We start from the raw sequence: 14894 nt of genomic DNA on the forward strand, positions 1-14894 counted from the left end.
TCGTTTGCTATACAATAAATGGATGAGAAAGAAATTGATAAGAATATTAAGTTGAAGGAGTTCTTGATAAAGGGCTTCAAATCTTGGAAGAAAGAAAGAGCAGGTATATACGATAAATTTAAGACACAAGAACAGCCTGTAATTGATGCTATTCAAAACTTGGGAAGTGAGATCAAAGAAGTAGCAGAACAAAATAAAAATCTAATAACTGAACTTGTTCCAGTTGCACATAAGACGGCTTCAATAGATCCCAGTCTACTAGAAACACCTAAAAAGATAACTTATGATAGTTCTCCAAGTAGTAGTGATACGCCTATAACGGGAGAAATAAAACAAATGAGAAAACAAATTAAAGACAAAGTGGAAGGAGTAGAACCTTTAACAACAGCACAGTCATTTGGTAAGATTGCAACGAAATATTATAGTAAAAGAAATGATACAGTGTTTGGAATAAGAACTGTAGAAGAAGATGGAAAAATAATAAATAAGATAGGAAATTTGTAAGTTAAAGTGAATGGTGATGATTTGATAATTAATGGTAAAACTTATAAAGGAACAGAAGGTCTATGGGAATTGTTAACGACGAATACTAATAAAACCATTGAAGATTATGATGATGATGATTTTGAACAGTACAAGGAAATAATAATAGACTCAGATGCTGCCTTCCAAAAATATAATCGAGATAAGAAGGTAGCATCTAGTAGAGGTTCATTGTACATTAATATTATCAAGCCTATTTGGGATAATTATATTAAACCAACTTTACCCCCAACTCCTAAAAAGAACACGACACCTAAAAGGACTGATGAAGGAATTAAACAATATACCGAGATACCTAAAGAATATGTATGGATGAATGACGTGAGAAAGCTTATAGATAGGCTAATTGTCATAGATGGAGAAGAAAAGGTTGGAAATCATAACTTTTACAATGAGAAAGTAGGTATAGTGAGTATGATTAATAATAAGCTTTCACAGTTTATTCCGATTGATCCAAAAGGTATAGGTTATTTGATTAAGATCTTAAATACATTACCACCACGATTCTGGAATGATGAGAAGCTTGGGAAAGGATTAGTAAATGACTTGATTAATAAACTCCCATTTGAATTACATATTCCAGGATTTTCGTACTGTGGTCCGGGAACTAAGCTACAAGAAAGATTAGAAAGAGGTGATGAAGGTATTAACCCATTAGATGAGGCTTGTAAAGAGCACGATATATACTACAGAGACAATAAAGATACAGAGTCAAGACATATTGCAGATAAGGAACTGGAAACTAAAGCATGGAAAAGAGCATTTAGTAGTGATGCGCCAATTGGTGAACGATTAGCTGCTTTTGGGATTGGTACTGCTATGAATGCTAAGGTTAAGTTGGGATGGGGGTTATAAGAAGGTCGAGAGAAAGTCCAAGACTTCAGCATGTATATTTTTGGTAGCACCGATCGGAGCTCCCTATCTGTTAAGTATTTAATTGTTATTATGTATGAGTCTTTTATGGGTATATCCCATCAAAGCGTTTCAAGATTTTCTTTATAATAAATGGATAGTATTGAAAGTTATGAGTTACAGAGTTTTAAAGCTAACGCAAGAACATTTAATAATTTGAATGAAGCTAACAAAGATATTGAGTTCGATTTCAACGTGGGTGATGGGTTCGTACATCCACACAAAGCAGATTGTCATATGACTTGAAGTTGTTGGTGCATCAGCTGGAGGAACATTTGGTGCAAATGATACTATAAAACTTGCAGATAACTTCTTCCCATTCTTCTTTTCTCAAATTGAGGTTAGAAAGCATGGTGTTGTTATAGACAAAATTGAGCTACCAGGGATAACATCTACAGCTGTCGGAACATTAAAGATTTCCAAGCCAGAAGTTGAATATTTAAAACAAGCAGGATTTAAAACAGATGATAAACTTGGTCTAAGAAAGGACTTTAGTGTTTTGTATCCATTAAGATTAATTCCAGGCTTTTTAAGTGATTATAAAGAGGTTATGTGGAAAGGTGGATTGAGAATAACATTTACAAAAGCTAACAACAATAACGATGTCTTGTACAAATGGACTGGATCGGGAGCAGCTCCTCATGATGGAAAAATAACAATAAAAAGTATGGAGATAAAAATGCCTATTGTTGAATACGAATCTAATTATAAAAACAAGTTAAAGTTGAGCATTCTTAAAGAACCAAAAATCATGTTTTCATTCCATACTTATCAATGTGTTCAAAAGGCTGTTGTAGGTTCTTTCTTGGAGTTTGATGTTACTACTCAATTTAATTCTAGACAATTTGATATGCCTGATTTCGTAATTGTAATGTTCCAAACTGATAGAAGTGGCAAACAAACAGCAGATGCAAGTAAGTTTGATCATTGTAAGGTAAAGAATATCTATCTTAAGAATGGGAGGAATGAGGTATTTCCAAAAGAATCAAGAAACTTAGATATTGCTAACAAGGATTATTTCAAGATGTACGAAGATTATACTGCATTTAAGAGAATAACGTGTGGCAACACCGAAATGTACTATGACCCTAAAGAGTTTATAGATAACAGACCAATGTATGTGATTAATTGTAGTAGGAGGAAGAATCGGTAAATGAGAGAACAAACATAAAGATTGTTGTCGACTTTGCAGAAGCTGTGGCTGGTGATACTATATGTTATGCGATTTTAATTGGGCGAAAGAACTTTACATATGATCCCAAGAATGAGAAAGTAGTAGAAGAGTTTTAGATAGTTAACAAAATATCAACGGACATATAGAGATTTTAAGGGTGAGGTTTTGCTCACCCCTTACGGTTCAAGAATCTAAGAGCCAGTATCACTGGCCCTTTATCAGTTAGCCATAAGCGACTTTAAAGGGTATCGAAAAGATACCCTCAAACTGTTTTCATTAACGATTGTTTTATGGAAGTTTTTCCATCAAACGAAATTGATAAAAAATGATTAAATATTTTTTTAGTGAAGATAAAAATTGAAGATTGATTTTCTATATAATAAATACGATGGCAAAACACGTTGATTTTTTAAACAAGCTTGGAAGTCTTGAACAGAAACAAGTTGTTGGATTAAAAGAATTGGAATTAAATACAGAATATAAGATTGTGAAAATGGAAAAGATTAAAACTAAGTTTGGAAAGAGCATTTTGGTCGAGTGTGAGTTCAAGGTTTTTCTTCCACCTAGATTTACAAAACACTTAACAGATAAAATGATTGATGAGATCGTTAAAGATGGGATAAAAATCAAATACACTGGTCTAAAAGAAAACTATCCAACTGTTGAGTTCTGTATGTAAATCCAAAAAATGAACGAAAATGAACAAAAATATGTCATCAAAAGTAAAAAATGGAGTGTTTAGAAATGGATCCCCAAAAGAAGTTCATTCTTACTAACAATTTCAATGTAATTGCAAAAAATCTGCAAACCGAAGTTCAAGTGGTTTTTGACATTAACGGTTGTCTATTCAGCTTGAATTACGATCAGTGGACAGAGTTTAAGAAGTCGTTGTTTCCTATAGAGAACGAAGTTAACAGAAGATTCCATTATCAGTATCCAAACTTGTAATTTTAAGTATATTCTAAGTGTTTTATGGTGATAAAGCCATAAAACTGAGATCTTTGGATATACACAATGCATAAGGAGAAGCAGTACTTTTGAATGTCATTCGAATTTTAAAGATACATGTATAAATAAGAGATTTATTAGAGTCTTTTGTAATCATATCCTTAGAGTTATGCAACCTACAACACATTCAAAAAAATTCAATTTATTTCTCTATTGATTGACGTTTGAATTTTGAAAATCGGTTAATATTTGACAATGTTACAGCCAATTCAAAATTTCGGGAATTTTTTACGGGTTTATTTTTGAGTTTTCTGGAAAATGTTATTCTTTAAAAAAGTCTTAGAATTTTATGTAGATTATGCTAGTATTTTTTTATTTTTCAAATTTATGAATTTTATTTTTGCAGTGTTGCAAACTTAGGACCAAATTTGTTACTAGTCTTAGTGATTTTTTAATTTTATAGGTTGGCAGCACTTATGGGTCAGCCAAACACTAATTGCCAAAAATTAAATATCAACCCTCTATCTCTTATAGGATCCAAGATATCCACAATTTTCTTATTTTTCGTTTTAAATTTGCCGGGCAGGTGAACATATTCAAGCAGTTACTCACCTACTCAATAGATGGCGTTACATATCACTTAGTTTATCAATTTGCTAATAGATGGCGTTGCTTGTAGAAGTATTTGTTCATATATAAGGCCCGATTTTCACTTGATTTCTTGAGCGTAGTGTTAGCCGAGCTCGCTCGCTTGCAGTCTGGCCAGCTGTAAGTAGTTATCGGCGTGGACGTCGCAGGTTCGAGTCGCCTCCAAGCCAGAAGAAGGATTTTCACTCTCTCATCTATAAGCAGCAAATCAGATTGAGTTGACGTGAATGGAGACTAGCGCTAGTCGGGAAAAGAAAACGAAGGCACAACAGAAGCAGCAGCAGAAAGAGAAACGGAGGCACAAGAGAAGCAGCAGCAGAAAGAGAAACAAACAGAAAAAGGAGCCTGAGAGGCAGCCAAAAGCAAACCAAACAAACAAATAAGAGAAAGGCGTAAGTCCTCTCAGGTCCACCTGTGCACAGGTTTTGCTGCTTTTTACTTTGACAATTTATTTATGATTTTAAATGTCATAAAAGCCTATGCGACATACTAAACTTTATCTTCTTATAATTCAGCTATTTCTGAACCGATTTCGATCAAACAAAAACTATTTTTTCAATCAAAGACAGACCTATAAGTTATAAGTTTTAGATGTAAGTTTTTATGATTTTAAATGTCATAAAAGCATATTCAATCTCACTTTGGGGTATCCTTCTGTGTTAAAGTACAATGGTTAGTGGCGGCTTCATAGTTTTTGTTAGTTAGGGGGTGGGGGGAAAAGTGGGCCAGAAGTTAGGTACCCAATCTACTTTCATCTCTGCTGCATGGGGTCCTTGGTTCGATCCCAGCTAACGCCAAGCGGGCTTTGTGGTAGACAAACCGTGTGCATGTGTTTTCTCGGGGCTGTCCCGTTTCCTCCCACTTACTTTATTCCACTATTTCATTCATTTCTCATCATCAGCGTCTTCTCACCCTGGATGCATAAACGTGGGACGTTAAACTAAATGTTTCATTTCATCTTAATTTCCATATACAAGTACCTGCTTCTTGAGTTATACATAATATTTTCAATCTGTGAACAATGCTAAACTAGTGTATTAATATAGGTTGCTGACGTTTTAGTGCCTACAATTCTCCGCAGAATTTGATATTTATGAATTCTGATAGAACAACTTCGTGTAGGCTTTGCTTTGGAAGTAATTTGGAAATACGTGACTTGTTAAACAATGCATGCTGGAAAGTATCTCTCATCCATGTTCGCGAATAGTTTGTTTTCTGCATTACTACTCCCTGAATACAGCTTGGGTGTAAAGTCAGTTCTTATTTGTAACAATGAATATTTCTAAAACTAAACAAACTATCACAGTTTTATTTTCATCGAATACATTATTAGAGTGCACCATTTGGTTATTAAGTTACATTTCAACCTATGCACCCGCATTTTCCACAACTTCTAAAATGTTAACAGCATCACACGCCAGCTAAGCTGATGGCTTTACAACCACCGTGTATATTCTGAAACTGTTAAATTATTCCTCGTCTTCCTGCTATTTTTTATACATACATTGCTTTCATCAATTTCTAATTTACAACGGCAGGGTTGGCTGGTTTAAACAGCTGTTTTTTTTTCAAAAAAACCAACAGGTTTAAACCAAAAAAGAAAAAAGAACGAAAAATGCTTTAAATCGTGTGAAATTCATGGTAATGTCTCCACATATCACACCATCTGCATTACGTTTATCTACTTCTCACCTTTTAATCAAGGGGTCCCGTGTTCAATTCTCGGTCGAACCACAACCCATCTTTCAAGTGTAAACCAAGTAGCGATTCGAGGTGTCCCTTTAAGCGAAAGTCTTCTCCGTGATAACTTTGATATTTCATAAGGATAAGCCTAAACACACGAAACGAAACCAAATTGTATATTTCTACTTGCCTGAATGCCTGTTGTTTTATAAAGAAGCCAAGGTTGCTTAAATATATTGATAGAAATTGGCAAAATGTATCAACTGCCTACGTAGCTTCCTACATCAGCTTGGATTCGACTTTGTTTTAATTTTGTTGAATGTTATCTACATAACAAATTTGTCATTTACTATGATACGTTGACCTTAAAATTTTACATACAAATACATTTAAACTAATAATAGGATATTCCCAATGGCTAAGGCGGAAGTTTCACGATTTATATGTAATTCTGTAATGTTTTTACTTCTGTAACTACTTATCTTTTTGTCCTTCTGAAATGACTCTTGACAATTATATGAACAACTAGGCCTATGTAAAGATCAGTATAACGTATTTTTATCAGGAGTCCTTCGTGAGTGAGTCGACAATCTCACTTCTGACCAATTAGTCCCGGTTTCGTGTCGAAATGGACAATTTCTCTTGGATGTAAGCCGAGAAGCGATTTGGATTCCCTTTCAGCATAATAACACCAAGACGAAACAAATTAATTTCTGTCCATATTTAATACAAATACATAGAGTAAATTATTTAAACAAAAAAACTGTTTTTTTCAATAAAAACCATGGTTTTTGCCAACCCTGTACAACTGCTTGAAAATTAGTATGCAACTTTTCTTTTATTGGAAAAATAAAACGTCAGTGCAAATATTAATTTTTGAGGATGCGCCAATTGCAACTGATTCTGTGACACTGTCGTCTAAAATCAATGTAATTTGTTTAAGGGCATCAATTGTATGCTCTAAATTTCCATTACTATTACTTGAGTGCTTAATGTGTATTTCATTACAGGTCTAAGAAATGAAAAACTGGGAGGTCACAGCTTAGAAGCCATCACAAGAAACATCATGAAAAAGACAAGTGCAATAGCTGAGCAATTTAGTTGGCACGGTGCAAAAGGAAAGAGCTTTCCTCGTTAATCACCAACGCAATAATAGGTAAGAAACTCTCCCTACTGTTCTTTAATCTCATTTTCAGAGTGGAAAAGAATATAGAAGTTGTCATTTGAAGAGGGATACACTATGTTTAAAATATTGTTTAAAAAAAAGGAAAACATTCTGGTGCCCTTTTTATTTTCTTCGCTTCAGATACTTACTAATGTGCCATGAATACTTCTCAGAATCATCTTCCTGTAAACTTTATTTCCCAAAAGCATATACTGCAACCGCTGTTATAACATTTAAAAGGCTTTGGAAATCCTTATTTTAGCGAAAAGGTGCAATTTTCCTGTCCTCAAGTGACACGTTACATTTAAGTGTCCGTAGAAGAGAGAGCTGAATATGTATAAAATATAGTTCATCCTTTTACTGAATTGTTCTGTCATGTTGGTAGTTTTCTTGAGCATTTCACGATTAATTCGTACATTATCAAAATTATTCATTTGTATAAGGCAAAGTAATATGCATGGCCTGCTCCGTGGCAAAGAAATCGAGCAAGGTAGCGGTCATCAAAGCCTTAGTAACCATCTCGGCATTCATCTGGTGCGACTGAGGGTAAAAGAATGATCGGGCCCAGATTTGAGATCGGAGCCTTCGGAATGAGACGCTAGTTCTTCATTAACTCAAATGCTGCCACATGTTTTCAAATTATTATTATTTTTAATATTAGGTTTAATATTTATAAGATGCTATACTTTTTAAAAATAAAAGTGCGACCGCTTCAACATGTTACAACGTCCGTAATTAAGCTACAGTCTGAGGTATGTCACTTTCAGCTTTAGCTGTTGTCTTCCTTGCCCTTTACATTTTCTTCAGGATGTTATTTTTGTAACACATTATTGTCTTCACAAGCTGCTGTAGGTCCTACACAAACATTTTAAATATTTTTGTAAGTTTAAGATGTAATAATTGATCTCTAATCATTCCCTGCTGCTATTATGTTATTAAACACTGCCTATTATTTTTATTTTCAGAAACTGCAACACGAGAGAAACGTAACTAACGATGAGATCGCGTAGATTATTGGGATTTAGCTTCAACATGCCATGCAGAGACGAACAAGAAAATCAGTTAAGAATTCAGCTGCAGTTCCACAGAACTTGAACTGACAATTCGCAGCGTCGAAATTAGAGTTAGTTGTGGTAATCAAAAGTGAGATTATACAGAAGCAAATAAGTATTAGTGTGTCAGTGACATAATTTTCTAGAACAAGTTTATCAAATTAAAATGTGAATTTCTGATATTTGAGAAGATTGTTCTTAATGTATAGAAACAAATAATACGAGCAGCATGAAGATTCTGCTGAAGACAATTTAAATAAATAAAGCCAGAATAGTGTACATTTATATTTTTATTTAACTACTAACCGATATATATGTATATTTATTATAGTGGACAGTGTAAATTATAACTACATAATGTTAGCTTGCTCTCATAATTTTATTTTTTTTTCCCTCAAAATCTTATTTATGCACAGAATGTTTCTGGGTGTTCCACTGCTACTACTGGTATGTGGCCACGCCGTGTATGTATGTTGGGGTGTCTTATGTCATATTGCGAGGTTCAGACTGCAAATTAGTCTTCACAATCATCGCGTGCCAGTTTTCAAAGCGGCTATATTGGATTTATTATTTTTAAGATAGGAAAAGGATTGTCAACAATTGTTTCTTGAATTGGATGTCTAAACCTCAATCTTTTTTTTTTAATGGATCCAATACAGCCGCTTTCAAAACTGGCAGGCGACGATTGTGAACACACTAATATCCAGTTTGAATCTCGTAAGTCACATAAGACACCCCAACATATATGCACGGCGTGGCCACATACCAGTAGCACCAGTGGAACACCCAGGAACCATTTGTGTAAATAAGATTTTGATTTTAAAAAAATGCTTAAAATTATGAGAACAAGCTAACATTATGTAGTTACAATTTACACTGATTATTATTATTATTATTATTATTATTATTATTATTATTATTATTATTATTATTATTATTATTATTATTATTATTATTATTGTGTGTGTCTGAGTCTGTGGGCCGCAATGGTTTCTCGGCATGAAGACAGAGTGAGGCAAAGGCGTCTAAGCAGGTAAAATTGGACAGAAGAATATTATGTTTTCTTCCAGCTGCTATGTCACAGTTTGGCCGCCTTGTTTTCAACCCGCTATTTGTTCCCAGCAAGTAGCCATTAGATATATATAGAGTGACGCAAAAGGCCGGAGCCCATAGGCCAACTCGGTTACTATTGCAGATATGAAAACAAGGTAAGATATGTAAGGACATTTTTAAATTCCAGCAATTCTTTTGTTTTTGTACTAGTGTACCGCTCAATAAAGAAAATGCGTTAACATACATCATGTTGGGCTACACGAATAAAAGAATGTGTGGTTTAAAATTAGCTACACCGAGAAGAATTGAAAGGAGACACAGTGAAGGATAAACATGCAAATGCAATATCTACGCCAGTGGCGTAGCAACCACGGTGTTGGGGGGGGGGGAGAGCAGATACAAAGGAAGCGAAATTGGGTCTTGCACTATATTTTTCATTGTGTCTTTCCGTTCCCTTTGGTCCAAATAATTTCAAATCACACTTTCTTTCATTCAGTGTTATCCAACAGTGGCAGCGTTGTACTTCTCGTCTATTGGGCGATATACTAATATAAATACAAAACTTGCTGCATTTTAAAAATTTCCTTCTATATCTTACCTTGTTTCCGTATCTGCAATAGTAACCGAGTTGGCCTACGGGCTTCGGGTTCTATCATGTACAGAAAATATTCCCTAAATATTTTGTCATGTACAGAAAATATTCCCTAAATATTTTGTCATGCACAGAAACTATTCTCTAAATATTTTCTGAGATGTACAAAAAATATTCACTAAATATATTTTGGCATATGTAGGAAAATATTGTCTGTGTTACTGGTAAATAATTTTAAAATATTCCATGAGAAATATTTTAAAAACCATTCCGTTAACATTGTATAAAACGTTTCAAATACATTTTCAGTAATGTTTGGAAATCGTACAGGAAATATTTTTTGGAAAACTTCTCTAACGGCGTATAAAATATTTCTAAAACGTTTTTGAGTATATTCAGAGAATGTTTACAGTATTATGTGGAAAATGTTTTCAACAACAGATGGAATATATTTCCTTAAGGGAAGTAGGATACATTTTCTGAAGGAAAATGATGGCACGTTTTAGAAACGTTTTGAAAATATTTCATTGCTGTGTGGGTTTATTTTGAACACCCCCACAGTAAAATTTTCTGGCGTACTTACTGCACCCCAGATAGCTCAGGAATAAGCTTAATCAGCGTCATTAACTTGTTCCGCCACCAACAAATTTCAAGGTGATTTCTTTTGCATCGTTTCGTGCGTCTGTCCCCACGTTTCTTGCGTTACCGAAAGTGGGTCAAAATGGGTCTGCAAATATGGCGGCAGCGCCCTAACTTATATTTTTTCTGAGGTGCAAGCATTAATACGCGTATTTGGGCCCCTAGAAGAAAATGTTTTAATAATTCTTCGCCCCATCTTTCCATTTTTCTCTTATTCTTTATGCGCCTATTTCTACGTTTCGTACGTCAAAGAAAGTAGGTCAAAATGGGCTTCCACGGTGGGACGATCCGGCACCAATGAATTTGGAAGTCCACATCGTTCTGTGCTGTTTCTACGCCTATTTCTACATTTCGTACGTCCCCGGAAGTGGGTCAAAATGAGCCTCCAAGGTGTGACGAAACTGACCCACTGTTTAAACGCTATCGAATTTCGAGGACCTTTCTTTCGTATCATCTATTGCCTCTTTTGTCGTTTTGTGCGTCACCGGAAGTAGGTCAAAATGGGTCTACAAGCTTGAGCGAAAACCCACTGCACCGCCACTATCGAATTTCGAGGTCGTTTTTTCTCATCGTTTTGTTCGTCACCGGAAGTGAGTCAAAATGAAGATACAAATATAACGGAACAAGTTAACTCCATGCCGTGGGCGTTAGAAGACCATCGATGGGCAACTAGAGATATCTTGCCAAAAATTGCTGACCCTGCAGCGACGATCCGCGGTGACCCCACTTCCGTTTTGATAATTATACCACCAACTACAGGAATGCGACGAAACGAAAACGAACAAGAAAATTTCTCCCCCAAAATATGTTAAATCGCCTATATGCGTAAGTTGTTACATTAAGGAGAGTCTGGAAAATACTTTTAAAACATAAAAATTACGTGCCCTAGGGCCGGGGCGAACCACAAACCTTTGGATTACTTGGCGCGTGCTCTTCCGAATTCGCCACGGAGGCGATGCAGAAGACGTCGCTTGTACAGGCATAAATCATTGTGGTATTTCTAATTTAGCAATTCAGAGTGCTCCTGTAACCCTGTATATTCGACGATAACCGTTTGAGATTAGATAAAATCCGTTCGCCCATGTAATTTTATAACAAAATTATACGCGTCTATTTACTTTATTTCATAGTTCTCCCATATTCACTTTCAAATGATAGGCTACAAATTGTCATCTAAATTCATACAATTATACACACTCATATCAAGATTTTTCACTTCATGATGTAGAAGTAGGGGTTATTCTTGACCCCCATAGTTCACTTTAGCAACAATTCATCAGGAAAAAATATATAAAAATAACCGCATGTACATGACTGGCGATAGTTCGTGTTGGTCCCTTCGCGATTCTCCGCGACGAATCGAAGAAGCGCGGTCCAGAATGAAGCCCTCGCTGCTACGCAGTGGTAACTTCAATATTCCGACTCTAGATATCTCCTTCGACTCGAAGAAACCCTGCCGCTAGTGGCACACTAGCGGCAGTCCTTCGACACGTCGCTATAGCGACGACAGATATTTACTGGCAAGAGGGCCACTAGGTGTTGGCGACGTTTACGGCGTGGGAAATGCTGTTCCCCCACCAACGAATTTTGAGAGCGTTTCCTTTACATCGTTTAGAGTGTTTTGTGCCGTTTTGTGCGCCTATTTCCACGTTTTGAGCAACACTAAAAGTGGGGTCAAAATGATCCATCAATGTACGAGGAAAAAGAACCACTGTTCCGCCACTATCGAATTTGCAGGTAATTTCTTTCGCATCGTATAGCGCATATTTTGTACCGTATTCTGCGACTATTTTCATGTTTTATGTGTCTACGGAAATGGGGCATAATGGGCCTACACATATAGCGAAATAACGTATTGCTGTTCAGTCAGCATCGAATTTCGAACTCGTTTTCTTCACATTGTTTTGTGCGTGACTTGTATCGCTTTATGCGTCAGTGAAAGTGGATCAAAATGGGAATCATCATCATAGGTATTCTGCCTTTATTGGCAGGTCACTTGCCGCAGCTGAGAAGCTTCCATGCTCCACGGTCCTCCGCTAACCTTTTCGTCTTCGCGTATGATCTTTCTGTTTTAATATCATCCATTAATTGTAGTCTCCTTCGCCCCCTCCCTCTCTTTCCCGCCAGCATACCCTCTAGGACGTCCCTCATGATACATTCTCTTCTTAGGCAATGTTCCAACCAGTTTCTCTTCCTCTTCCTAACAATATCTGAAAGTGTTCTTTTCTCACCCACCATTTCTAACACTCTCTCATTCGTTTTCCGCTCTACCCAACTAATTCCTTCCATTCTCCTCCACACCCACATTTCGAAGGCTTCCAGTCGTTTTTCGTCACCTTTACGTAATGCCCACGTTTCCGCCCCCATATAGTACAACACTCCACACGGAGCATTTTACGAGTCTTTTTCTCAAGTCTTTATTCAAGGTCCCACAAAACAGACTTTTCTTCCTCCTAAAAGCTTCTTTCGCCATTCCTATCCTTCCTTTTATTTCACGTTCGCATTTCATGTCATTACTAAGAATACTACCCAGGTATCGAAAACTATTCACTTGTTCTATTTTCTCCCCTCCTACTTTTATATTTGACACAGACCCCTTCGTTCCAATCACCATGGCTTTTGGCTTTCTAACATTTATTTTCATCCCATATTCTTCAAAGCCCTTTCTCATTTTTTCTAACATTTTATTGATTTTCTTTTCAGATTCTGCAACAAGCGCCATATCGTCTGCAAATCTTATGCATCTAATCATTCTACCCCCTACCGATTGCCATCATCATCATGTAGACTCCTTTTCACTATCTCTTCTAGATAGACATTAAATAGTGTTGGCGAGAGGCAGCATCCTTGTCGAACTCCCCTTCCAATTGCACTCTCTTCCGTCAGTTCTTCCCCTATCCTAACACTTACTTGTTGGTTCATGTATAAGTTTCTTATGAGTCTTCTATCTTTCCATTCCAACCCTATCTTTGTTAGACCTCCCAACAACAATTCCCAATTTACGCGGTCAAAAGCCTTTTCTAGATAAATAAATACAACATACACCTCTTTCCCTCACTCTAAAAAATGGTATAGCTGAATTGACAATAAAAGCATTGTTGATGAGTATTGCTAATTTGTAAATTAATATTGACTATAGTATAGTTGATGTATAAATACTGATTTGTTAATTATACAACACCTATTTTTTTTAGTATGGCTGTGGTAAGAAAAAAATATTGCTAATATTAGTATGGTTAATAATATCATGCATATTGTTTTTATAACCAGATTATTTAGTATTGCTAAAATAGCGATAGCATTATGGTTAGAATGGCTATTACAATATAAAACTCTTGTTATGGCAACAATGCGAAATCCCGCCTTTTACGAGTTGTCATGTAGCCGCTATAATGATGGATTCTATAGTGGAAAGCATGAATTATCAAAATATTCTAAAAGACTGGGGTTTAGAAACCCTAATAATGAAATTTCAAGGTAAGTGGATAGTCAGTAAGTTTCAATATGTAAATTGAAGGTTTATTTGAATTGTATTGCGCACAAGCAACAAAAGTCCCTTGTACGAAATAGTGTATTATTAAGCATTTATGACGCTTCCAAAATATTATTTTTATTATCACGAAATCAAAATAGAGACACGATGTGTTCACGCAATTGAGGGTAAGTTTAGAGTTTCTAGTCCGTTTTTACTCGGAATTACGATATTGGAACCTGTTTCAGTCACTGTTCTAGTCTAACTAAAGTCTTACCAGGTAACCTAAACTAACCTAACCTAACAATTTTTAATGTTTTAATTGCATTTTTGTAGGTTGGAAACTGGAGGGGCAACTCTAAACTTAAGCCCGAAAATGTACAGATGAAATTATATAAGGTATAATAATGATTTAAGACTTCTTGTAAGATGTTTGTGCGAAAAGTTGAGAGAAAGGTTATTATTAATGTGAGAGTTCGTACTTTTTGGAAGAGGCTTAAGCTTTTGCAGAACGATTCGATGCTTGGGGATCATAGTGATCCTATGTTGATATTTCTGCGTTGAGTTTTACTTAATTGGGCATTTATTCCGAAGTTGGACGTCCGATACTTTTCTATCTGTATCACCGGAACAGTTTTAGAAAATTTACCAGGTCAGTTGGAGATTTTTTTTGTTTGTTTGTTTATGAGCAAGAATGAGTGAAAGTCATGTAAGGGGAATAGTAAAAATGAAGAAATTGGTTATTTTTGATGTTGTAAGCGACACTGTATGTGGAGGCTGGATGGACCATTTCGCGGAGAGATATAGTTGTTATCGCGAAGAGGAGTATGAAAATAGCTCGTGTATGTCAAGGCTGTCACATGTCGTGTGTTACGTACATAGAACTGTTCAAAAATAACGAGCGGCAGTTATTGAAATTTTGTGAAAGACCAGTATACTGAAAAGGTTGACGGTGTGTGGAAAATGTGGAAATGAATTGAAAATACAGAAAAGAAAGGGAGCGTATTATTTTA

The sequence above is a fragment of the Thermobia domestica genome, chromosome 11, assembly GCF_964235325.1.
Source record: "Thermobia domestica chromosome 11, izTheDome1.hap1.1, whole genome shotgun sequence".
Taxonomy (NCBI): domain Eukaryota; kingdom Metazoa; phylum Arthropoda; class Insecta; order Zygentoma; family Lepismatidae; genus Thermobia; species Thermobia domestica.